Here is an 11,095-nt window from a genome sequence, read left to right on the forward strand (position 1 = left end):
GTAAAAGCAATGATCTCTTTTATGTAATTTTTAAGCTCACTCCTAAACTCCTCAACATATTTTAGACCCTTTTCAGTGCCTACATTACAAGCATAGAAGACAAGTTGCATGTGTGGTGAGGATGTAGATTTAAATTGTTTCAAAAAACCTTTCAGAGTGCCAGCTAGTTTGTCTGCTGATTGGCCACAAACAACATTGTTTTTCTCATGAAAGGTTCCATGACAATTAGATTCAACTGATAGCTCTTTTACATCTAGCTCCAGTGGAGGTTTTTTCGGATCAACCGTAGAACCCTTACTATCTCTCATGACACCATCATTTAGGTTAAGATAATATTGGATTTTGTTACTCATTAAAGTATTTTTTTCCTTTACCTCGTTGCAGAAATTGACACCTTTGCAAACATACAACACTGCACTTGGTTCTTCCAAATGCATTAAGGCTTTTCCTCAACCTGTCGATAAGTTCCTCTGTGAATATACTGTATTCCTTTGCTTATCAGTGCCACATTCATTTGGAAGCTGAGTAATGACCTTTTGATATGGATGACGTAGGCCTACATCATTATCTCCTTCAAGTACTTGTAACAATTTCTTAGAGAGTGCCTCAGCTGTCAGTCCTCCTACTGTCAATGATGCACATGTTGCTACAAGTTGTGCTATGACTGTGTCTGCCTCATAGATGAGAATCTGATACACACTTTGAGCAACGTCTCTCCATCCCTGTCCACTTAGAGCGGCCTTTCCATCTGCGTCAACAAATGTACTACAATGAAGTTTCTCATTTATAAAAATGCTGTGAAACCTGTCCTCTTTCTTATCCCCTACAATTGTCTTCACAAATTTCTCTGCATCAAGTTGGAATTCGGTACCTAAAGTAAAGTACAACTGAATTGTTTCTCGGCCAACAGGTCTTTGTGAGAGTTTTGGAGTGCTTTCTCAAAATCCTGTATAAACTGAAGGCCGCTAGTTAACTTGTGCGTAACTAACTTGTGTGTAAGGAACACCACAAAACCAATAGCTGTAGACGGAATCATCTTCATTACAATTTGTGCAACATCTTTTCTGTTACAGTCACCACTTATATAAAGCCTTATCTGTGTTTCTTTAATCTGACTTTTTACGGTTGGTAATTGCGGGTCACTCAAATCTTTAACATCTATAGAAAAGCTTTTTTTATGTTGTTGAACCTCGGGTCGGGGTCAGTTCCATCGAGGCTGAGGTGGATGTTAAGGGTCTCAGTGGTGCTGCAGCAGAGTAGGAGCTGCAGGAGGGTGGACAGCAGGAGAAAAGATGCCACAGGTGTCTTTGCCATGGCCAGGTGACATCCACTCCTGCACAGTGCTAACAGATGTATCCCTAAAATAAAGTGTTACCGAAAACATCATATCAAACATCAAATTTGAGACACAGTCTTTTTTTTAATCAAACACGTAAACTCCAATAAAAGTACTTGCATTACAAAAACCTATTCTGCCATTGTATGTTCTGGCTTGTAATGATGAAATCCATGTACTGTAGATCTCTGTTATATGTGTTTTTTTTTTTTGCATTACAGCTATATATAAATGGCAAACGATCTAAAGTGCATAATGATCATTTCACAAGCCAGAAACATTGATGCAGGAACTTTTATGTCAGTAATAACAGTAGGTTACATACCTTAAGGTGATATTGCTGTGTTAGTCAGTCTGTGTCAGGGATCAGCTGACTTTTTAGGAAAACAACGAGCCAATCAAAACCTGACAGAAATTTTTAAAAAATTGAAAACTGAATATGATAAACATCCGTGTAGGATTTTCATTGCAAATTTCAGCAATAAGGTAATGCTTTGCACATCCAGTGTCTGCACACATGAAATATCACAGAATCATGATTACAATTGCATCTATCACCTGTTCACGCTCCCCGTCTCTTTATCTCTCTGGGTCTTGGTATCGCTCCTTCTTCCCAGCTCAGGTGGACAGATCTGGTGGATTCCTGCCAGGCGAAACCTATTTTATAGGCCCACCCCTGCTGATTTGACAATGTCTTTCTTCCTGTAAGGATAGAAATATGGAGTTGTTATTAAGCCCTTTTTTATAGACCCACCCCTGCTTAACTGACAATGTCTTTGTGTGATGATACAAATGTGGAGTTGTTATCAAATAGGCCTACATGTGCAATGAGGTGGAACTGGCACGTGCTGTAAGGTTTTGAGAGGACGTTTGTTCTTTTCCAGATAGCTAAACTAAGTCCTTGTGTCCATGGAACAACGACTGTCCATATGACTGTCTCTCACGCTATGGCAACACCATCGTCATACAGTAGGCGGACAACACAATTAAGGATAGACCGACATATCGGCCGAAATTTGCATTTTGTAAGTGTATTGGTATCGGCCAATACACGTGTGGTTTTGGCCGATACGCAATATTTATTAGGGGTGTAACGGTACACAAAAATCACGGTTCGGTACGTACCTCGGTTTTAGGGTCATGGTTCGGTACGTTTTCGGTACAGTATATGGGAACAAAATAGAAAATAATTTTCTTCCTCAGCACGTTGTTAATTTCACCAAATTATCGTCAAAATACAAACGGAAAAAAAGGAAATACATTCAACCTGCTACTTTGGGTCGGAGAGTTCATCAGTGTAAGAAACAGAAGAAAAATCTCCTCAAGGTTTCACAAAGTCCAAGCTTCTACGCCTGTTTTTAGAAGCGTCCCAGCGTCTCTATAAGAGGGTCTGTCTGTCCGTCCGTCCGTCTGCTGTCCGTCCGTCCGTCTGTAACGCATTCCTTCAATTGTTCCATCCTGTGTCCACAAGGCGGAGGCAGGGAGGCATTTTGGCCTGGAGCAAATGCGTGCCAAAACGTATGATATGTTACCAAACCGGCAAGGCTAAGCTGATTGCATTGTGAGACAACTGAGGAGGGCATTCACGTTTTGCTCAGCTATTTTGCTTCATCAGAAACTCGCGGAAATTAATGATTTAGAAGTCGGCAGGCAGTATTTCACACAGATGTTTGCGCTCGGATAGAGGGGTGTTTGCATTGTATAACGCTGTGCGAGATCAACGTGGGGCTCGATTGACTGGGGATGGTTTCTCGGAGTGCTCACCGCACTCACAAATGGACTTTATTTGAAACACCTTGCACAACCATCATCCCCAGTCAATCGAGCCACACGTTGATCTCGCACAACGGTGAAAAGCTGGCATTGAAAATTAAGCGCATAATTCACCCAAAAGGTGAACCCATAAGCGCACGATTCACCCAAGGAGACAAGGAGGAGGCCAGTGGGGCGTTTGGGGGAAAAAAGGTTGGAACTGGCATAGAGGAACGCATCTGATGTCCGCCTGTCGGCCTTGTTTTCTTGCATTCTCTCTAAGGGTTCTGCACGAGCCTCTGCATGTACAAACCCCAACTCCGATGAAGTTGGGACGTTTGGTAAACAGTGAATAAAATCAAAATGCTATCATTTCTAATTTGATAAATCCAACACGTCTCAAAAGAGTTGGGACGGGGACAATAAATGGCAGCAAATGTCGAGGAAGACTAAAAACAAAACAAAAGACAACACTTAACAGTTAAATACATGAGATGAGATGATTTTATATAAAAAACAGTGTTAATTCCTATCTTGGACATGATTTCACCAGCTTAAATGGTGGGTGTATTCCTTGTCATGTTTTGCAATGTTTTCCTTTCTGTAGTGCTTACAGTGTGACAGGTCTTGACCAAAAACCCACCATTTTATCACCTGCTGGTCCTTATGATGGAGCCAAACTGTTAAAACATAGTAGAGAATGCAATTTGACCTTACCATGTGGCAGTAATCGAAGATCTCCCTTCAAAATATAATGCATGAGTGGCTTTTCATGCTGTTTAAAACCCATTTATACCATTCAGCACTGTATTTAACTCTACAGATGAGTGAGAACATCTTAACCAATGCACTACTGCACCCGCATGCCATCATGGAGGCTGACTTTTGAAGCTAGCACTAACACAAGTTGGATGGTCCATTTTCACTGTAGCACAGGATGTGCAATGCTCTATTATTGTCAAAAAGAATGGACTTCTACAACTTCTGCTGACTTCTGTAAGCAAAGGACAGTTTCCCATGTCTTCTGAGTCTATTTCAAGTGAGCTCAGGTGCTTAGGAGAATATTACACCCCTGTATCATTTTCATGCATTAAGCATTCTTAATATGATCAATTTTCAATAGCTCTAATTCCTGGAGTGCTAGAGTGAGACTACAGTCAATATATATTTCATGATGTCATGAACCTATACAATGATTTTATTAACAAAAATATGTCTTATATACACTCAATCGTGGTAAATCAAAGGGAATTCAAAAATGTATGTAATAACTGTGGTAATTATTCCCTTTGCATCTTTAATTCTGAGTGACTCAGCCTCTCTGTGATGATCTTATACCTGGACACCTATATTGTCCGTCAGTACAATTCATTTTGAAATGTTCTTCTTTGTTGTTTTATCTTATTTGGATGTTTACTAAATTTCACTGATCCCCGTCCCAACTCTTTTGAGACGCGTTGGATTTATCAAATTAGAAATGAGTACATATGTCCCCCAAAACAATATTTTTTCTCGGTTTTAACACTTAATATGTTGTCTTTTCACTATTCTCCATCTAATGAATAGATTGAATGTTTTGAAAATGATAGCATTTTGATTTTATTCACTGTTTACCAAACGTCCCAACTTCATCGGAGTTGGGGTTTGTAGTTGCAGCATAATGCAAAAACATGAACAGAGTAGCCCTTCACTCAACCTTTCGGTACAGCACTATTCGATTCGGTACAGGTCTTTTCGGTACGGTACGTCGGTTCGGTTCGATATCGTTACACCCCTAATATTTTCTGTTGCACATAACATCATTGACTGACTCATCCTCAACACAGACAAGATGTTGAAACAATAGTGGACTTCAGGAAACATCCTCCTCCCCTACAGCCTCTTAAAAGGGACAGTGATGGTAAGACCGACAGACATGAATTCCATGGCATCATGCAAGGTACAACCAACCTGAGCTGGAACAACACGAAAGAAGCCCAGCAAAATACTTTACTGTACTTTTACACATGTAGCTCTCCAACCGGCCGTTCCTGCATCTCTGTGGAGTTTGACAGCCAGGTGAGAGAATGATGTGTTGGTCACAGACAGTGACATACACAGATGCTGTCTCTGAATGGCTAGTCCTTGGAAGTGAAATCCTGGCCTCACCATATAAGCTCCTTCCATGATTATCAGGATGGGGTAGCCTAAGATGTGGACTTGTGACTTGTGACTTGGACTTGAGTCAGACTTGAGTCACAAATTGATGACGAGGCTTGACTTGGCAATATTAGAAATTACTTGTGACTTTTACTCAGACTTGTGCTTTTGTGCCTTTATTGATTGGAAAGTGGAGAATCGCTACTTTTACATGAGACATTTAATTCAGAATTAACTCACTTTAATTCTGCTTTAAAAACGTAATGTAAACACTTCACAATTCGAAATTAAATGAAAGATCAAAGTAAACTTGACGGAGCTATTTAATTCTAAATTATTGATTCAAAACTAAAATCGTTATGTTAACTTCGCCATTATGACAAGAATTGAGTGGGGAGAGAGATGGGGCAGGGTTGGGACATGACCCTTATCAGACTCGAACCTGGGTCCCCATGGGCATGCAAACCCACCCACCCCATCAACTTTTCAACCTTACTCTAGACTTCCAAGTATTTCAGTGGTCCATGAACAGCGAGGCCCTTTTGAATTATATTTTCCCTTTTATAGCTTAATATAGGCCTTATTAATATTTGGAGGACAAGTGTCTGAGACATGACTTGTGGAATGACCAATGGACCCTGCATGTTGTCAAAATATGACTAAACATTCAACCATATGCAGAATACACACCTTTATCTTACCTGCATACACCAGGGGTGCTTTTCTCGAAAGCGTAGTTGCTAACCAATGGGAAATTGAATTTCAAACAACAAAGTAACTAACGTAGTCAGCAACGATATGGTTTCGAGAAATTCACCTCTGGCCAGTGGAAGATAATCCTGCTTTTTGATATGTGCCCCTTACCAGTGTTTACAGCAGCAATGTTATGACACACCATTTACATGATTAATAATTTAGAATTAAATAGTTCCATCGAGTTTGCATTGACTTTCATTTAATTCTGAATTGTGTAGTGTCTACATGTTTTCAAGGCGGAATTAAGTTTTATTTAGAATTAAATTGAGTTAATCCTGAATTAAATGCCATTGTAGCGTAGCCTAATTCCTCTGTAGTGCTTGTTCTTGCTGTCCAAGTGGTCTGGCCCCTGTCTTTTCTGCACTGCACGGTTCCTCCTATTATTTGTGTTTTGATCATATCCGAAAGCAAACATTTATTTAAGGGCTACTGCCCCCTCTAGTGGCTCTGAACTGCTCTGCACTTTAGTGCTTGAGTGGCTGTAGATCCGGGGTGGAGTACACAGACGCATTTCAGCGTTCTGCCTTCCTCCTCTTTTTTGCCATGCTTGACTATGTTTTACTGATCTCCAATATGCTTGATGTGATGAAATAATTGATGCAAATTATCATTGAGGTGCGACCTTCTCTCATTATAAGGGTGTCATAGCCTACTTGTAGGTTGACTGTTCGATTCCCAATACACTAGGTTGGTACCCAGAGTGTCTCCATGACTTAGGTGCCCCCCACTGCTCCCAGCGCACTGCTCCCTTGGGGCGCCATGCGATAAATGCATAAATGTAATTTTGTTGTGAATGCTATGTGCTGTGGAGTTTCCTAGGTGGGCTTTTGAAAGTTATTACTACTATGTCAGAATGTTACACTAGGACTATGTAAATACACGCACAACATTAAAAAAACACTCTTTTTTACTATGTGTTCTTACTACGTCTTCTGTTGTCCAGTCTTGCACTTTGATGTCTTATGTCACATGGCTCAAAACTTTGGCCTATCTAAAAAAAAAGCGTTCCCAGTCAAGACTGTTCTCTATCCTTGGAACGGTCTCGCAAAGGCAGCAAAACTAGGCCTCTTTCAGGCTTCAAGAAGCAAGCAATGACTCTGCCAAAGACTCTGCTCTTTCAGGACTATCTACTACCCAGTCCACGACCACACTCATTGGCATGATGTGTATGTGCGTTAGGGCTGCGTGATTATGGAAAAAAATCATAATCACGATTATTTTGGTCAAAATCATAATCAGGGCTTTGAACTGGTTCAAGGAACGAAAACGAAAACTTTTTGTATTTTACAGGGAACAGAAACGAAACCTGAAACGTTATTATTTTTTATGTTCTGGAACGGGAACACTTATCTAAAAATAATGGTAACCGGTTAATATCGGTTAATACCGTTCCTCAAACAAAAAAAAAGAGTAGTTATTTTCCTGCACACGTTACCATGACGGCTGAGGTTCATGTCCTGTGTGACATCAGACATTCTCTGACTGAATGGAGCAAGAGCTGTGGATTACAAAGTCTCCACTCCACATCTTAGAGAAACCACTGTCATACAAAAGGGCAGAGTTTCCATTGCATCATTGTAAGACATTGCAGAGAAGCGCATGTAAAGCGCACCGAGAATGTTCGGTGTTATTGGGCATCCATGGCCGCTTCAAATATGCACAAACTCACAATGTCCATCATAGCACTCCTTGTGACCCAAGTCAGCGTGGAGCGCGCATTTTCATCATTGAGGTTTATTCTCCGCTTCTCCGCTTAGGTCGTCCCTGAATGACAAAATTCTGGAGGATATTCTTTTCATCCGCTTGAATAAACAGTTTGGAATGTAGGCTGACTCACTTGTACTTCCGTCTTTCTCGGATAATTAACGTCAGTTAGGCCTATGGGGAGTAATCAGCTGACAGGAACGAAATTAACCGTTCCGGGAACAATATTTTTTTGTTCTAACCGGTTCGGGAACGTCAATTTATTGGTGGAACCCATAACCGGAAACGTTATAATTCCGTTTCTGTTCGGAACGGAACGTTTGGAAAAAAATATTGGTTCAAAGCCCTGATCATAATCACGATTATTAATCACGATTATTGATTTTTGCAGATTTTTTTGAAAATTATAACAAAATGAAATATAACAAAGAATGAATTACATACGGGATGAGCAAAATAAAATGAATTGTAATAATTATGTAAAGGCAATAGCATGAAACTTAAGTGGACAGATTTCTGGCCAGAAACACCAGCCTGTCAGTATGTTCTGGCTTCAAGGACGCTCTCAAAAGTAGGTCACTATTGCCACGATTAAAATCACGAGTTCGATTTCACTATTTTATCACGATTTTGATTATTTTTCGATTAATTGTGCAGCCCTAATGTGCGTGTTAACCCTGTGCTAATGTACTTTCAAAAACAAAACAACCAAACCTAACCCTACGTAGCATTTGCACTTGTTGTTCTGTATATTTCCTGTGCACTTCGTATCTGCTAGTGATGTTGGCTGTGTTATGTCCTCGATTTTAAGTCGTTTTAGTTCTTTTAAAAAAAAAAAAAGCGTCTGCCAAATGCAATGTAATGTAAAATAATGTTATATCTATACCACAGGACCATCTTATCAAGACGAATCTGATTTTTTTTGTTATGGAATATCTTTTCCCTTTTTTTCCAAATCTATGCACAATTAAATATTTTGAGTGTGTGTGCGTGTGCAAGCGTGCACCCATGTGTGTGTGTGTGTGTGTGTGTGTGTGTGTGTGTGTGTGTGTGTGTGTGTGTGTGTGTGTGTGTGTGTGTGTGTCAGAGAGAGAGAGAGAGACATTAGGCAAACATGACCATTTGCACATAATCATTTTTGGACTATTGTAGTCGCATTGGTGATCTTAATAAAAGTATACATCACTGTACTCAGAATAGACACTTTTCCATCTAAATCAACTCAGTCAGACACCATGCACCATGAGCCAGGCTTAATCAGAGAATACAGGACAGTGTTGTGTTGCTAGTAACCTCTACCCCTGGAAAGACTGTCTGGAAATATATTGTCAATATATTGTTAAATGTCAATTACATTTTATATGTGGTGATGTCCATGTGTCTCTGTTATGTCATGTCTTGAACGCTCTCCACATCTGCATGGGGAAATGGTAATGTTTCCCAGCATCACTTCTCTTCCCTGCATTATTAATGCTCCGTAAATAACCACAATTTCCCCCATGCCTGAGGAGCACACACCACAATCCATCATTGAAAAATACCAATAGTTCAGTGAAGCCCCTGTGTTCAACTAGCCTATACAGTAAGCAAGGATGGTTTATGGCATGGGCCTACCGGGGCCCAGGAGTCAAGGAGGGCTTTCTTCTTGTCTGTTCCTGGGGCCTGTGGAGTTACAATTTGTCCCTGACTGTAAGTGTGCTGTTCTATTAGTAGGCGATACTGACTATTTCAGTGTTCACATCTCTACACAGTGAGACTGACATGCAGTGTTAATTCAACACGTAGAGTCGACTTTAGCATCTTCTAGAATGAATTTCGGTCCCAGACCCACAGTGCTCTCTAAGTGTTGAATTAACACTGACAAAGGTTAGGCCTATTGGTAAGCGCCCAATAACGGTTTATTTTTGTGAGACACCCACAGTGTAACCAGGTAATGTACTCCTACAGGTAGTAGCCAATGAGTCGACGCAGTCTGTTTGGAGGTGACCTTGAAGACTGACAGTGAGAGTCACGGGTGATCATGCGTCGAGTGCTGCTGCTAAAAATTGTTTACACTGTGTAACTAACGGTCCCTCAAACCACTCATTATTCTCGTGCGTTGCGTTCTAAAGTCAGTGGGGTGGAAACGGCGCCTCTAGTAGATTCTTGCTGGTCCACTGCGACCGACCACTGCCTCCTCGCGCATATTACATAACCTCACACACACACAGCACAAACGCCACTAAACACTCTGGCACGCGTGACAGTGCTGCCAGCAGGATTGAATGCCAATGACAGTAGGACTGGGACACGGGCGCATCATCGAAACGGTGCAAAAAGTACAACCCTGTAATGGATAACAAGTCGATCCCCACGTTTTTACTTCAACAACTGGAAAATGTGCTGTTTACTATGGCCCTTGGCGTTGTATAGCCTACTGACCAAACACACATGGGAGCATCTTTACGCACGCAGCCTAGAATAATGACTTCCAATTCCAAGGCACTCAGTGGATAGATATACTTATCTGCTTATATTATATCCCTTCTTCTCGATTAATAAAATGAAATAAAACCACAGAAATGTACAAAACAATAAATAACCCAATAATTTAAGCAAGCATACCGTGCGTAAATGCATACAAATAATAACCATGTTATAGCGCATGCGCAATCTTAATATGGTATGGATAAAGTATCCTAGCTAGTCTTTTTGCTCTTTAAAACAAGTGTCTGACTAATCTCTGACTGTGCCTTCTATATCACTGAAATCATTCAAGACAAGGCTATCCAATGGAAACATTCCGTGGCTAAAGCTGAACCCACAGGTCAAGGTTTTCACCACGTGACTAAACACTCTCGGAGCAGGCGGAACATCTCGGCTGATAACATCTTTCCCTGGCGGAGACAGGAAGGCTTTGCGACCGCCTCACGAGCGAGCTCTCTACCGCCTCACGGGCTCTCGGTGTGGAGTAGTGAGCACACGGCTACTGTCAGTGAGCTCGGTGGACAGTGCTCGTGTGAGATAGTAGCAGAGGACCCGCGGAGCGACAGAAGACAGACGCTGCCAGTATTGACCTTATGAAATGAAACTGTTAGCGCTCGTAACGTCACTTCGCGAGCCCTCGTTTTGACAGCCACCTGCCCAGACGTTGACATTCTAGCGCGCAGAGGGGATGCTGACGTTCGACGGAGCATGCTCTTATTTCTTCTTGTAAATGGATTAGTTAATAGCACATCCGTCACCGAGCACGCTTTTTGTCGTGTCTGGGTCGCTTAGACAATATTGGACTTTCCAGTGGTTGCTGTTCTATTTTGTCTTCGCAAGAAAGCATTTAACCTGCAAGCACCGCATTAGGCTACTACTCCCCGAGCTCAGCGAGGGTTCAGCAGAGTAGCCCTCCCTGTCATCCATTCTGTCAAAGACCAA

General features: G+C 41.3%; 1 protein-coding gene across 1 annotated transcript in view; it reads left to right on the forward strand.

Annotated features, from left to right (window-relative positions):
* The first annotated feature begins 10,585 nt into the window (after window positions 1-10,585).
* inpp5jb (inositol polyphosphate-5-phosphatase Jb) overlaps window positions 10,586-11,095 on the forward strand; it is a 65,980-nt gene continuing 65,470 nt past the window's right edge. The window contains exon 1 of the mRNA XM_063195497.1: window positions 10,586-11,095. This exon is cut by the window's right edge and continues 20 nt beyond it. The gene's annotated coding sequence lies outside the window, so the exon portion shown is untranslated.

Source organism: Engraulis encrasicolus, chromosome 3 (assembly GCF_034702125.1).
Source record: "Engraulis encrasicolus isolate BLACKSEA-1 chromosome 3, IST_EnEncr_1.0, whole genome shotgun sequence".
In the NCBI taxonomy this organism is placed as follows: domain Eukaryota; kingdom Metazoa; phylum Chordata; class Actinopteri; order Clupeiformes; family Engraulidae; genus Engraulis; species Engraulis encrasicolus.